Source organism: Pelodiscus sinensis, chromosome 4 (assembly GCF_049634645.1).
Source record: "Pelodiscus sinensis isolate JC-2024 chromosome 4, ASM4963464v1, whole genome shotgun sequence".
Taxonomy (NCBI): domain Eukaryota; kingdom Metazoa; phylum Chordata; order Testudines; family Trionychidae; genus Pelodiscus; species Pelodiscus sinensis.
The window spans coordinates 80,272,999-80,289,451 of NC_134714.1; the positions used below are offsets into that span (position 1 = coordinate 80,272,999).

Here is a 16,453-nt window from a genome sequence, read left to right on the forward strand (position 1 = left end):
TATTATGCATAATGAACCATCTAACAGTGAAGTTAGGATTAATGTTTTATTATAGAGTAATTGTAAAAGGATATGAAATCAAAGGAGACAATTATGAAAGTCATCAACAATTTAAATTCTGTTCTAAGTCATTTTTTGTATGAAGGTCAGCGTAGCTCCAAGGTTCTGATTTTCTTATTTTATTGTACTCATCATATGTTAAAATGAAAAGAGAACAAGAGAAGAAAGGCTCACCTTTAATTCAGAGATGAGGATAGGAGAGGGCAGGCTCCAAAAAGCTTAATGATCCCCCCAGAAGCAGAACCATATGATATCTGGACTATCATGTTCACTTTGGCTTGTCTCTGTTAAATCTCTTGTTTTAACACTTGTCATTTGTATCTCAGTCACTTTTGTGAGCAAGAACACGGTTATGATAAGTGCAAGATTCCATTGCAGCTTCTTTCTTGTCTATTTACTGCAAATCATTTTATACATAGTTGAGCTACTCAGAAAGTGATACGTTCACCCACCAATCCTTTCCTAGTTATTTAAATTCTCTTGTCATCAAAATATGTGGCTGTCTTAATGCTGATACAGATTTCATAATACAAAAGTAGTTTTTGACCAGAAAGGTGGTCAAAATCCCATAATAGATCATTGTAAAGTCAAACATCTCAGATGTAACCAATCTACTGTGTCTAGATTAGGAGCCCACTGTCATCCTTAGGTCACTGGGGCTAAGCTGCTGGCATATTAGCAAGACACATACCACTAATGTACCACTTCAGATTTCATGAGAGTTGCTACCTGTTATTGAAATTGATTCATAAAAATGTAGATGTTCAATATGAATAACCATGAAGTCATATGTATTGACTGTTCAAACTAAATTTTGGACAAATTCAGGGTTTTGCTAAAAGGCCCAAAGTGTCTATTGGGCTCAGCTTCTGCATTGGCAATTTCATTTGACAATGCTGTTTTGACTACAGCTTGAATCATTAAGAGTCTGGACCCAGCATTTTTATTGGTCTATTTCTGGACCTATATTTAAATCCATCACTGAATCTGGAACTTCCCATCCAAAAGATACTTACCACCTGTGACCTTTGTCCAGACTAAATGATCTGAGGCAGATGTTGATGAAGCTTTTGTTTTGTTTAGCTTGAACTATTACTTGGGATCCACAATTTGGAAATATGTCTAGGGTGCATCTTGTTCAGGATACAGCAGTATAAACAAGTGAGTACATGGGGACGGGGCACAAAATATATCCCAATGCTGAAACCTTTTATGCAGGTTAAAAGTTAAATTCTGTATTGATTTAATATTCATACATTATAAGGCCATAAGAGGCTACTGATCATCTAGTCTGACATCCTGAATGTCACAGGCCATAGAACGTCCCAGAAATAATCCCTATTTGAACTAAAGCATCTCTCTTAGGATAAAATCTAGTCTTGAATTTAAAATTGACATTGGTTGAGAAGCCACCTCAGCCATTAGTAAATTGCTCAATGGTTCATAACCCTCATTGTTAAAAATGCATGCTTTATTTCCAGTTTGAATCTGTCTAGCTTCAACTTCTGTCTGCTAGACTACATTATATCTGCTAGAATGAAGAACCCATTATGAAATATTTTTCCCCATATAGGTACTAAAACAGTGTGATCAAGTCATCCAGAACCTTCTCTTTGGTATGCTAAATAGATTCAGAGTGCTCAGTCACTATCTATCGGGCAACTTCTTGAATCAGTATCATGGTCTTTCTCTGAACCTGCTCCAACTTATATATGTTCTTGAATTATGGACACCAAAACTGGACATGACATTTCAATTGCAGTCACATCAATGCCAGATACAGAGGTAAAAATAACCTGACTATGCCTACTCAAGTTTCCTTATTTATGCATTCAAGGGTCACATTAGCTCCTTTACCACAGCCTTGTTCTGTGAATTATTCTTTCCTCATAGATGTACAGCTTTAAATTTGGACATATTAAAATGCCTATTTTTTGCTTGTGGCCACTGTGGATCAGTGATTTGTCCTCTTTGCCATTTATCATTCTCCAGTCTGTATCCTCTACAAATTTTCAGAGATTAGTTTATTTTCTTCTGTGTGATTGGTAAAAAAACATTAAATAGCACAGCACTGAGAACTGATCCCTGAGAGAACAAAAACACTCCCAGTTGATGCTGATTTCCCACTTGCAATTACATCTAGAGACCTGTCAGTTAGCTAGTTTTTAATCCATTTAATGCAGTAAATCCATTGATTTTTTTATTTCATCTATGTTTTTAATCAAAATATCACATAGTACCTACTCAAATGGGTAGAAGTCTACTAATATTGCATCAATACTGTTACTTTTACCAAGCAAACAAGTAATCTCTAAGCATATTAAATTAATTTGAGAGGATCAATTTTCCAAAACCTTTGTTGATTCACATTTATCTTTTCCTCTTTGAATTCTGTATTAAGCTAGTCCTATATCACCCATTCCATTATTTTGCCTACATGTCATCTCAGGCTGATGATCCTATAATTACTGATTTAACTCTTTTAAATATTAGCACCATATTAGCTTTATCCCAGTGTACTAGAATTTCCCCAATGTTCCAAAAGTCTTTTTTTTTCTTCCATTAAGGATCAAGTGAGCAATTAGCCAGTGCTTTTAAAACTCTTGGATACATCGGTATGTCTACACTACAAAGTTAATTTGAACTAACAGACGTTAGTTCGAATTTACTTTGATAGGCGCTACACAGGCAAACCGCTAGTTCGAACTTAATTTGAACTAGCAGAGCGCTTAATTCGAACTAGGTAAACCTCATTCTACGAGGACTAACGCCTAGTTCGAATTAAGTAGTTCGAATTAAGGGCTGTGTAGCCACTTAATTCGAACTAGTGGGAGGCTAGCCCTCCCAAGCTTTCCCTGGTGGCTACTCTGGGCACCACCAGGGAAACTCTTCTGCCCCCCTCCCGGCCCCGGAGCACTTAAAGGGGTACAGTCTGGCTACGGTGCCCGTGCCGGGTGCAAGTCTGCCAGCACCGAGCCAGCAGACCCTGCACCTGGCACGGCACGAGCCAGCCACCCACTGCCACCCAGCCCTCTGCCTCTTCCCAGGACCAGGCTGGCGGCTCCCGGGAGCCTGCCCAGGTCCACAAGAGGCAGGCGCCCGCCTGGTCTAGTGCGGAGATTGTGGACCTCATCCACGACCTCCACACTAGGCACAGGAAAGTGGCCATATAGGGCAGGATAGCTGCCAGCCTGGCCACCCAGGAGCAAGTTTGCATGAAAATCAGGGTTGTCCAGTGAGACCCCCAACCCTGAGCCCTGAGCTTAGAATGGCCGTACTGGGTCAGACCAAAGGTCTATCTAGCCCAGTAGCCTGTCTGCCGACAGCAGCCAACACTAGGTACCCTGGAGAGGATGGACCGAAGACAATGACCAAGCCATTTGTCTCGTGCCATCCATCTCCAGCCTTCCACAAACAGAGGCCAGGGACACCATTTCTACCCCCTGGCTAATACCACTCCATGGACCCAACCTCCGTGAATTTATCTAACTTCTCTTTAAACTCTGTTATAGTTCTAGCCTTTACAGCCTCCTGCAGCAAGGAGTTCCATAGGTTGACTATTTGCTTTGTGAAGAAGAACTTTCTGTTGTTAGTTTGAAGCCTGCTACCCATTCATTTCATTTGGTGTCCTCTAGTCCTTCTATTATGGGAACTAATGAAGAACTTTTCTTTATGCACCCTCTCCACACCACTCATGCTTTTATAGACCTCTATCATATCCCCCCCCCCCAGTCTCCTCTTTTCTAAGCTTAAAAGTCCCAGTCTCTTTAGCTTCTCTTCATATGGGACCTGTTCCAAACCCCTAATCATTTTAGTTGCCCTCCCATCTCCCACCTTCTCTCTTTCCCTCTCCCACCTCCTTTTCCCAGTCTCCCCAAGTTTTGTTCAATAAAGCGAGTTTCTATTTTTGAACACATGTATCCTTTATTTTGTACATCAGGAAGGGGGGCTAGGGAGGGGTAAGTGGAAGGAGGTAAGGGAGGAATGGGGTACGAGCCCCCGATGGGGAGGACTAGGGTGGCTCTGCGGGCTCCTCGGGGTGGAAGCTCTCCTGCAGCCCCCCAATTGACACCCCCCCCCGGATGGCAGCCTGTGGCAAGTGCAGCCGGGCTGATGGCCAAGTGCTGTGATGTGCCGAGTGTGGGAACCCCTGAGACCTGTCTGTCCAGGGTGGGGGTTGGGTCCCTTTAAGCACAACCCTCGGCTAGCCTGAGGCAGTAGCTCCACGCTCTAAGTCCTAATCTGATACCCTGCCGGCACTGCTTCCGGCCATCCTTAACCCCGGTTCAGGGTCCACTCAATGTGGACATGCTAGTTCGAATTAACAAAATGCTAATTCAAACTAGTTGTTAGGTCTAGATGCACTAGTTTGAATTAGCTTAGTTCGAATTAACTAATTCGAATTAAGTTAGTTCGAATTAGTGCTGTAGTATAGACATACCCCAGGCTATCCTGACCTGCTGATTTAAAAATATCTAGTTTTAGTAGCTATTGTTTAACATCCCCTAGAATTATTATTGAAATGGAAAGTGTTTATCATCACCACGATTTCCTATTATTCCCCAAATAGAGAATAGAAATATTTACTGAACCAGTCTGCCTTTTTTGAATTATATTGACAATTTTACCATTTCCCTCTAGTAATACAGCAATAGCATTTGAGATTATTTCCTCCCTAATGCATAAGAAAAATAAGGTTTTGACACTTGTGGTCACAGATTTCTACCGGTGTTCTCTTGCATCCTATATTAATTCTACAATTCCTAGCTTTTGATTTATATTCATTAATATCAACTTCACTGTGTTTCCATTTGTTTATATTATGAAGAGAGAGAGCGCACATGCACATTCTAGCATACACCAACTAATACTCTATTGCATACTTTGTGTGTTAGAATTTTGATTTATACACATTTTTAACCATTTTCTTGCTTCTGGTGACACAAACAGGTAATATTATTCTGATATACGGTACCATTCCCCCTCTCCTTTTGCCCACACGATTCTTCCTAAATAGACAATATCTATTGATTTTGACATTCCAATAATATGAGTCAACCCACCAGGCAATTTAAAATAATCATCTCCTTATGTCAATAGGTTTCTGATTAATTTTCTTTTCTTCATCATGATTTTAAACTAAATGAGTGCTTATTTGTTCCCTCTTTTCACCCATCCCTGATATTAGATATTAGGAGGACTTTTAAATGATAAAATGCTGTGGAGAATGAGGAGGATATGTATATATATTCTATGGCTATTAGATGACCTTCAGTTTCCCTGTTTGGGATTATCCACTTTATTGCAGAGTTATATCAAAGGAAGTTGTTAGGGGAAAACAAATAGATAATGCAACAATGACAGAGATAAGGTACCTTAACAAGAAGAATGTAGGGAGGTATTCATTGGGGAATGTCATTGCAAGCCACTAACCCATGTTAAAAAAGCTTCAGAGGGGGTAACCAAGTTAGTCTATAACAGGAAAAACTTTAAAAACAACAAATAGTCTAGTAGCACCGTAAAGACTAACAAAACATGTAGATGATATAATGAGCTTTTGTGGACACAACCCAATTCTTGAGATAATGGGAGTGTTAGAAGTCCAGATCATTTTTGGAGACATACATGCCTTTAGTGTGTTAACCCTTGCCTCTGATTTCTATGTACCTTGAATGAACAAATAAATAACATTTACTTCTGAAGATACACTGCACCCTGTATTCTTCATAGTGATATTATGATATGATTCTAGCATAATGATTAATTGCATGCAAAATGAGTTGTGTAAGGTGTCATTAGAAAAGTTATAATTTGCTGAATGTGATTATCCTGTTCGTATGCACATATCAGTTTTGTGTCCAAAGTTATAAATACCAACCATATATCTGTACTTCAAATGTAGTAACATCTAGGCAAGATGCCTCCAGGTTAGATAGATGATTGGGAAGGGCAATGAGCCATTAGGGAAAACCATAGGCCTTAGAAGAAGCTTACCTCTTCTTGGTGAGTGTTCCTGAGAATGCTCCAGATAACCTGTAAATAATGGCTACTATAACTGTACAAGGACATGTGACTAGGCCACATGATGTTGGACTTCCTCTTCGAATGTCAGTATTTTTTCACAAATGCGTCTGGGAACCGAGTTTTGAAACCAAGATTTTCTGTCATAGGCTAAAGCTGTATAAGGCAGGAAGTCTCATCCCCACACAAGAAGATACACGTGAGGAACAAAGACTGAACCTGTGGATTCCAAGCTGCAAAGAAGATATAGCTTGTGCCTTAAGAATTTGCAGCCAACTCTCAGGGTGAAAAACAGCTAATTCATTTTCAATCTATCTAGTATATTAAACTTAATTTGTGTTGTGTTTTGTTTATTTGCTAGGTAATCTACTTTGATCTGTTTGCTATCACTTATGATCAGTTAGAATCTATTCTGGTTAATAAACTTGGTTTTGCTTTATCTAAACTAGTGAGATGGAATGAAGTGTATGGGAAATCGTAGCTCAGGGGTAAATACTGTTGCATATTCCTCTCCACATTGAGGGGGGTAGAAGGACAAATTCTATGATCTAACATCCTGTGCAGTGCAAGATGATACAATTAAGCGTTTATGCTCCAGAGGGGACATGGTCTTAGGAAACTGAGAGTTAGCTTGGCTTTAGCCTTCCTACTGTTGGTTCATGCAGTGGATGGTCTGTGTACATGCCTAAGTGTAAGACCCAAAGCATGTCTAGAGCTTGTCACAGCAGCACTGTATGAAAGGGAAGCCCAGGTTGGTGCATCAGAGGGCTCAGCAGTACCAGCTCCACATGACTCCTCAGGGAACCTGTCTCAAGAGACTATCTTCAAAATTCAATCAGCCACTAGTCACTGGAGTAAAGGGGTTTACAGGTGCCAAACACAATTGGACTTGTCATTTTGACTTTGCTGGGAAACAGGAGGAGCTGCCATTCAGAGATCCAATCCCAGAGTAGTTGAAGTGTGTGGATCTACCATTAAAAGAAGTGAAGAAAGGCAGGTTTGTCACAAGCAAGTATATTCAAAAAGGCTACAAGGAGCCTAAAGCACAGCTCACCGTGTAACCATGACAAAGGTTACATCAGAGATTCAAGTACCAAATCAATGCACTGTTAGTTAAAAAGGGTAAATTATCAACATGACACTGACTCACTCATTCTGTAACGATCTTCCCAGCAGCACCAATAATGTGATCTGTGTTTAAAAGAATACATCTGTTGTGATACCATACATTCCACAAAGGAATTTACCAAGTGATTAACCTGTAGTAAGTAATTCCAATTTTATTACAGTGGTTTTTTTTCTCTCAGAGATCTGAAAAGGTTTATACTGTTTCATATTAAGTCCTGTTACTCATGATAAGTAATATTTATTTTACTAAATCCTATTCAAGTTTATTTTCTTATTTTGCATGAGATTCAAATATTAATATAGTTTACAAGAAACATGACAAAGTGCCCTACTTCCAAAATATCCCAGTTAAAATACTTTTTTCCTCATTGATAAGTAATTTTGAAGAGATTGTGCTGAATGAGACTTGATTTTTACCTTTTATTTTATTTTTCTCTCTTGTGTTAAAGCAGTTTAAAAATGGAACAGATTTATTAGAAGAATAAGGTCTAATTCTTTGTTCAGTGGCACAGATGTCATTCCTATTGAAAAAAACAACAACAAATGGTCTGGTAGCACTTTATAGATTAACAAAACATGTGGACGGTATCATGAGCGTTCGTGGGCACAGATGACTCAGCACTTTTCCCACAAAAAGCAGAAGTCTACAGGGGGATTTGTCGAGAAAGAGAGCCTTTTTCAACAGATCCTGTAAATCTCCTTGCAGGAGACATAAAGGATCTGTCGAAAAAGGCTTTCTTTCTCAACAGATCCCCTTCTAGACTACTGCTTTTTGCTGAAAAAGTGCTGAGTCAGCAAAACACAGTGTCCTTTTTAATGCAAATTAGGTGTGGGATATTTAAATCCCTGACTCATTTGCAATGTCGACCTGCCTAATCTGCATCCCTCTGCTGACAGAGGGATGCAGTCTAGACATACCCTCAGAGAGCAGAGGGAATCAGTAAGTATCTGAATATTGAGTAGTTAAAATAAGCAGATAAGAATCAAGGTTAAGAGATAGTATTCTTCCTGGCTGTTAAGTTGGTAGTGTCCCAACCAGCTTTCATCACAATGGAGTCTATTAGCATGTGAATTGAATTTGTGGATGAACTCTAGTTCCAGTGCTTCCCTGTGGATCTGACTTGTAGATCTGGTTTGTGACAAGACAGCTACCTGGATATCTTTTAAAGAGTGATGTGGAAGACTGAAGTGCTCCCCAATAGGTTTCTATATGTTTCCCTTATGTATATCTGATTTATGTCCATTGATTCTTTCCCACAGAGACTGTCCAGTTTGTCCAATATATATAGCAGTGGGGCACTGCTAGCATTTGATGGCATAGATCAAATTACTGGATGTGCAGTCCTTTTGCACTTTTTGATTTGGTGACTTATGTTGTTGGCTCCATGAATTCACCAGTATATATATGTGGGCAGAGTTGGCATCGTTTTTGGTTGCAGAGCTGGGTTCCTGGAGGCTTATGATGTGGTTGTGTGGCATGGTTACCAGAAAGAATTTGTTTCAGGTTAGGGGGGTTGTCTGTAAGCAAGAAGAAGTGGGCTGTGCCTACAAAAGCTCATGATATCATCTACATGTTTTGTTAGTTTATAAAGTGCTACCAGACCTTTTTTTTCTGTAACAGACTAACTCAGCTACCCCATGAATATTCCTATTGAAGTCTTTCATTCACTTTGGTGGAAGTAGGACTAGATCATTACTGAAGACAGAATTAGGCTCCATAGACATTAGAGATGGAAAAGAATTAGGTCATTTGGGGTAAATCTAGACTACATGGCTCCGTCGATGGAGTCATGTAAAGTAGTTTACTTGGCATAGTCAAAGAAGTGGGAATTTAAATAATCCACGCTTCATTAAAATAAAAATGGCCGCCGCGCTGTACCAACAATCAGCTGATCTGGCACAGTGCGGCAGTCTAGACGCGGCACGGTTGGCAAGGGAAGTCTTTGTCGACCGCTCTGCTATGCCTTGTCCAGTGCCCTGAAAAACGGGAATTGTTTCCTATAGGGTATCTTCTAATGTTTTGTCCAATGCCATTTTAAACAATTCCATTGATAAGGCTTTGTCATTTCCCATGGGAAACTCTTATATATTCAAACAAGAACACCTAGTGAAGAAACTTCTCCTGTTCTCCAAACCATATTTTCCTTAGTTCAGTTCCATCTCATTGCTCCAATTTGTATCTCTCTCAACCATCCTAGACAATTTCTGCATAGCTAGCAACTTACAAATGTGGCACGAAATCTCTTCCCAAACACCCGGAGTGTTTTCTAGTCCTGTGCATGGCAGGGATATGTTTTACATCTCAAAACCGTAATGCTAAGCTCTGCTTTTACTTTCCATGCATCCCAAGACATGACACTATCTCGCAAAAGCAGATTCTTTGTTATGGAAAATGTAGTGCCCTGTCCTCAGCAATTTGCTGATCTGATCCATACTTACTGCAGAGCCATGTCAGATGCAATCCAGCCAACAGAAGCAGGGACTTATTCCCCTCTGTGCTGGAAGGAGTGTTGTGTGCTATAGTGTGACCGTCCTTTTTTTTTAAAGCCTAGATTCTAACAGGAACAGGACCATCACCCCATTCCAGAGACTACAGAACTATTTGTTATAGAACTTTATATAGGCCAAAATTTTCAAAGAATATCCACAGGTAGGTTCTTAAATCTGTGCCTAAGCACATAAGCCTGTGGACTAGAAGTCATAAGTACAGAACACCCACCAGCTTATACTGACATGAGTGAGTGATGTCTCTCTGTATTTGTTATTCCCACATTGTCATTAAACAGCTGCCACCAACAAATTTCAGCATACTGGAATGTTCATAAAAGTTTGAATATTTTGTGTCAGGTTAGTTAAGCCACACTGTATTATATCTATTTTCCTGATTGGATGACTGTGGCCGTGCCCCACCCACAGCCCGTCTGGGGGGGGGGGGAGGCGGTCACTCGACTCTCCGGGCGAGTCCTCTAGTCTCGGACGACGCGCCCCGTCGTGATCCAGGTTTCCTTGGGAGGAGAGAGGGAAGGGGGGTCTGGGCCCGCCCTCACTCCCGGACCCCAGCCCAGGGCCCTGAGGACGGAGACTATCTGAGAGTCTCGGTCAAACTGGTGGGGGAGTGCCCCTAAACACACCAGCCAACGGGCTATCTCGCCACCCTGCCCTGAGCTGCTTCCGCCCTCTCTCCTACCCTAGCTCCAGGGTGTCCCTTCTGTCCCGCTGCTGCCGAAAGTGACGGTGCCCCTCCGGCTCGTCCACCGCCGGGTTTCCCCTGCTCAGCCGGTCGGCGTCTCTCCGGGTCTTCCGCTGCCCCAGGGAGGGGGAGTACTCCCGCAACCTCCTCGCGTTACCTCTCCCCCCCTTTCCCCTCCGTGGTGGCCAGCCTTTTGAAGTTCTCCGCCGGCCCGGGGGGGGTCTACGTGCCCCGCCCCCCCCGTCATGCGCTTCTTCCCTCCCCACCCCTTTGTCGGAGCCGCGTCCCGCTCAGCTGCACCGCCGCTTCTTCTCAGCTGGGCGGCAACATCAATCAGCTGCTCCGCGGCTTTGCTCCGCCGCACCGCGGCGCCGCTCCGCTGAGCCGCGGCGCGTGAGCAGCCAACACAGCGGAGGTAAGCGCTCTGTTGCCCTTCTCCCAGGGCACAGAGGCTCGGCGGTTGGGTGCGGGGTCTCGGTGCCCCGTCACAATGACTAAAATATCATAGAAAAATAGCAGGTAATGACAGCAAACTCCTGGCAAAATTGTCTGAATTTGTGCTTAAATTCATGCAACGTTTGGGATTCTTAAATATTTTTGCCTGTAGATTTCCAGCTGTCTGAATAGTGGGGTGTATAATGTATAAGATCACTCCATGAATAACAATTCAGTAAACTTGTCACATTTATTTGAGAAAATATTTTTAACCCATTTTAGTATTATTCTTCCTGCTCTAATAGTATGTCTAGGCACTATGAAGACTCTGAATCAAACATTGCATATCCTTCCTGTCTTGACAAGGTAAATTCTTCGTCAGGGTTGATGGGAACTCCCACACCTTTTCCAAGTTGGCAGTTGTCTGACCACGCCACACTGTGTTAATTAAGAGGTAAAATTTTGGTTCTTATGTGCTGGTGAAAGAAAACATTACCTCTCTGTTCTTTTGATTTATCACTAGATGTTGATCATTTATTGAAAAGTTTAAGTCTTTTACCCTATCCTAGAAAAATCTTTATTTGGAAGATTTAAAGAAAACAGATGAAGGAAAACTTCTGCATGAAAAAAAATCAACATATTATTCAGTGGGGAATGCCCAAACTTTGCTACACTCAAGTCCTCATTGATATTTTGCCAGGAACTCAGGAACCATACAAGTTTACATATAAATGAACATATATATTTTTAAATTCATGATTAAATTCACAGCAGGATAATATTTTCTTCTGCTTCTGTCTTCCTGATAAAGGAATATTAAGTCAGGTGTGATTGGTTTTATTTTAATTTCCATAAAGTAAAATCCAAATCACTTCTATAAAGCTTTAATAACTGGTCATATATAGTTGTGGTGGGATGAAGAAGTAACTGCACTTCCAGCACAAAAACTGGATGTGAGTCTTCAATGGAAATCACTGCTGCAGCCAATTAGTTGCAGTAATAGCAGCAGCTTCTCTGTTGCATCTATAACATGCTTTGGGGGGAAATGAAATCCATATAAACAACCCTCTGTCTTCTTCACTGGCTTATACAGACCTGGTTGAAGACTCCTCCTATGGCATGCAGTAGATTCACAGGCACCCAAGCATGTCTAGTTATCTCAAAGCCCTTATCCCCAAGACAGGCCTGATACAGGTCCTCAGCAGTGCAGTCAGTTTTCACCTGGGCTTCTACATCTTGGGTAAATTTCACTCATGGAGCAGTATCAATAAGATCATACCGATGGCTTCTTTTGGAAAAAAAAATTTCAAAAGAGAGCGTCCACACAGCAAAAGTGCAACGAAAATGTGATCTGCTTTTTCAAAGATAGCTTCCATATTGATTTGACGCTATCTCACATTTAAGTTGTGATTAGTTTGGACAAAGTGGCCACCAGGGCCCCTTTGTTATTTTCTGGAAGCCTCTTTTTTCCGAAGAACTCCCTCTTCTGCATCCACACTGCAGTGTAGACATACCCTTCGTGATCAGTGAGGGATGTCTGCAGAACAGAATTGCCAAGTCCCAGCCATATACAGCATGCTTATGTTCATCATAAACTTGTATGGACAGACAGAAAGTCTAGCTCTTGGAGGACTAGTGTATCTATTTTCTTTACTTTTGTCCTCCGGTGATGTGGATTTTAGAACCAAACTAAAGAAAATTATAGCCATAATGAGCAAAAATCAAACAACTGTACTCCCTTCTTGCCCACCTCTCCATGACACATCTTTTTTTTCATTTCACAGCTGCTGACATCTACTGTGCAAGCAGAATTCATGGTGACGAGGACTTTGGTTGGTCAAGCTTCTCTAATTTTACTTTTAGTGACCAGCATTGCTGGTCTGGAAATTAATGACTTCCACCTAAGAATTCCTACTGTCAGGAGACAGACTAATCTATATTCCAAGGGTGTGTCTAGACTACAGGGTTTTGTTGACAAAAGTGGACTTTTGTTGACAAAACTATTCCTGCGTCTACACTACCGCCGAGTTCTGTCGACATAACATCGACAGAACTCGACAGTTTTGGTGATGGCGGTAAACCTCATTCTACAAGGAATAATGCCTTTTGTTGACAGAGTTCTGTCGACAGAAGGCGTTATTGCATCTACACTGTCCCTTGCGTCTACACTTTCATGTCGACAAAGTGGCTTGCTTTGTCGACAGAACTGGATGCTGTCTAGATGCTCTTTGTCGACAGTATCTGTCGACAAAGCCTCTGTTGACAAAAGCCTGTAGTCTAGACATACCCCAAATGACTTTGTCATTGTCTAGGGAGATGGATATTAAACCCCCCTCCCCCCAAACTAGAACTTAACTGGGAGTAAGCAAGGTCTTGTACTTGCCTCCTGTTATGTCCAGCATTCCCGGTCTCAGCTCCTTCCTTTCATCAGTGATGCAGGCCTCATCCTTTGCATTTCCTTCTTCCACTCCCATGTCTGTGTAGTTATTCATGCTGCTACTTATAGCTGGAATGCTCTCGAAAGCCGTGTTAGCTAAATCATACCATGTCATCACTCAAATCTCCCCTTGTCATTTACCAAACAAAAGTGAGATTGTTTTATACAGTATATGATTTTAAAATTCCTTTTTGGAAAACATCAACATGTGCATGTAACAAAACTAAGAGTCTAGATGACCATACCTAATAAGTGTTTGTTACCACCAGAATAGCTGGGCTCAAAACAAGGGGAGCTATGGGAAATACATAAGTGTATTTCATTTAGAGAAAGGAGTGGGATCAAAGTAAATTTTTACAGACTACTTAGTATCCCTTAACAATATGATAGGTCATCGGTTCAAGATTGGCTCAAAGGAATGGATGTCAGTTCCCAACATCTCTTTCAACTGCCCTCTTCCTTTTCCATGTGAGGTCCTCTTTCTAATCAGACCCTGTCTGTGTTGTTGATAAGATCAAACAAAATGAGAGCCAAAGCTGACATAGCCAGAGGGAAAAATATTTTGATGGAGACAGCAAAACACCAGGAGTCTGATTCTTCTTTGCCTCACATCTTGTTCTAAGTGAGAGTAAAATGTTACCAAATAATGATGTATTCAAAATCAATTTTGCACCAGTATAAAGGATAACATAATGTGTAAATCAAGAGAGAATCAGGCCCATCATTCACAAGACCTTCTTTATTGAAAGCTCTTTCAAGAAAACCAAGCCTTCCACTTTACAGTCATTTGTGCAACAATCGCTTAGTTTCTCATCTCTGAGTCAGATGACAAATTCTAAAAAATCATGGCAAACTATTCCAGGACTGCAAAAAATCAGAGGGGATCAGGCCCCAATTTTATGGGTGAGATGTGAAGCAACTGCATTTTATTAGCTGACCCATTATGTGTTAAAACAAAGCACCGCTCAAACATGTCTTATGGTAAAAATGCACCCTGTTGGGGGAAAAAATGACATTTTTGGAAAGCATTGATTTTCTTTTTTGTAATACCACATCTCACAGTCCAAGATTAAGTTATGCCAATGTAATTTGCAAAGATAAAATGCAGCAGAGTTTTTCTCTGTGATTTTGTCTACACTGCAGGGTTTTTGCACAAGAAGCTTTTTGCGGAAGAGATCTTCTGCAAAAACTTCTTGTGCAAAAGTGCATCCACACCTCAAAAGCACATCGCAAAAATGATGTGCTTTTGTGCAGGAGAGTGTCCAAGGTGCATGGATGCTCTTGCACAACAAAGCCCTGATGGCCATTAACAGAATTGCCATTAGAGCACCTGTGCGTTTTCTGATAGGCTCTTTTTGCGCAAGAAAGAAGAGGAATAACTCTACCAGCAAAAGCCCTCTGTCCTGTCAATTTACTATAATTTTTGGGGGCAAAGAAACATGCTTGAGGCATGGACGCACTGCCAATTTTGGGGCAAAAACCTTGTAGTGTAGACATAGTTTCTCTGTGTGTGCATGTGTAGAGTTTTTGTAAAAGCTCATCCTGAAGACAGAGATCTAAAAGTAGTGAAAATAAACTGCAGAGAATTAATTTATCAGAGAGGAGCAAGAAGACCATTGATCCTTATTTAAATGCAGGACATGTGGGATGTTTTTGAATGTCATTGTTGTTTTTACACAGCAGATGTTACTGATGTCAAGGCTCTTGGAAGGAAGTGGCATGTTGTACAACATGAAAGATGCAGTAATGCAAGGTCTTCACCTGCAATCCATAGGAGAAATTCTCAGAGGATCATCTCACCTCTCAGCACTGAGTAAAGCTGAATCGCTTAAGAAACCTTCTTACCTGGCAGCATTTATTTCTCATTCTCCAAAAATGTATAATTGGGGCTCAGAAAGAAAGTTAGAGAGCGAAAGGTAAATTGGTCACCAATTTCCATTTTATTTATTTCCATCACACGTTCCACGTTGAATACGCTGCTGGAATGCCCAGGGTACTGGATCTCCAGCAGTCTTAACTGTTGTTGAAGAGTAGGATACATTAATTGAAGAATGAGACTGGAACAAAGAGCTTTGTGCCTGTAGATGGATAATTCCAACCTGGGCCCCGTTTGGCAGTGACAAAATTGTTACCATCTGACAGTTTGTTTGGTGGCCTAAATTAAATGAAAAAGCAGCCTACATTCAGATTCTTAATGGGCTAGAGATTTGTGCCAGCCACAAAGTGAATAGAATATTTGGCATTCATTCTTTTCCTTATAGACTATCTAAAACAGACACAGAAGGACTAAACAGGGCTTGGAAACTAAACTCCTCTCTCATCACTAGCTGTGATCGTCATGCAAAAGAATTGAGATAAATCTGTCAGTTCAATCTTCATAGGACTGAATTAATCCTAACTGATTAGGAAAGATATAAATTACCAATCTCGTACGTTACTCAGGACATTCCGGCAATTAAGCAAGTTTTTCTCTGGTGTTAAATCATGTAACTCCACTCTACATAGAGAGAATTTCTCCAGTACCAATAATCAAGGATCTCTCTTTGCTTTCCCCTAACATGTGCTTGGAGGTGCACTGGTCTGAGGAGAGAGGAGCAAGAGCTACACTATGCATTGGAACAAAATAAGCCCATCTGTCTCCATTTGATAAGTAATTTTGCTCTGTCTATTTCAAAGGGTTTTATGTTTGTATTTTTTTAAATAGCCAGAGTTTTATTAAACTCCTTATGGTCAAGCTGGCAAATTAAGGTTTATATAAATTCCAGGGACAGGAGTCTGGCCAAAAATTACAAATAAAATGTAAACACACAAACTTCTAAAATAATGTTAATACCTATTTTGAATGTTTTTATTGGTATAATAATTTCAAGGTGTAAGGCAAACCACATGCAAGTTATATTTCCTTCTCTCTGTATCAGAATGTAACTTCAGTTAAGATGAAAGTCTATTTTTATAGATTCATTCAAGTTGGTGGCACAGACATAGGGCCTGGCCGTCTCTTTTGTGGATCAATGGGCAGAAATGGGGGAGCAGTGAAGACCATGGAAACCAATTACAGTGATAGCAAATTGCACCAGTGTGTCCTTGTGCTCTTGCAGACACCAGCAGTATTGTTCAACTGAACACTTGCTGTCAGGTACAGAAGATGCACTCATATGCAACAGGGTGTTTTACAGGAGGAC

At 40.9% G+C, this 16,453-nt stretch overlaps 2 long non-coding RNA genes across 2 annotated transcripts; one reads left to right on the forward strand and one right to left on the reverse strand.

Annotated features, from left to right (window-relative positions):
• Positions 1-6,556: 6,556 nt before the first annotated feature.
• Positions 6,557-10,533, reverse strand: LOC142828997 (uncharacterized). Its single transcript, XR_012903209.1, has 3 exons — positions 10,397-10,533; positions 7,232-7,272; positions 6,557-7,049 (listed from the first exon to the last, which is right to left on the reverse strand). It is a non-coding gene; the product is annotated as an uncharacterized LOC142828997 (long non-coding RNA).
• A 153-nt stretch (positions 10,534-10,686) lies between these two features.
• LOC142828998 (uncharacterized) lies at positions 10,687-16,053 on the forward strand. Its single transcript, XR_012903210.1, has 5 exons — positions 10,687-10,814; positions 11,201-11,288; positions 12,619-12,666; positions 14,952-15,187; positions 15,842-16,053. It is a non-coding gene; the product is annotated as an uncharacterized LOC142828998 (long non-coding RNA).
• Positions 16,054-16,453: the final 400 nt, after the last annotated feature.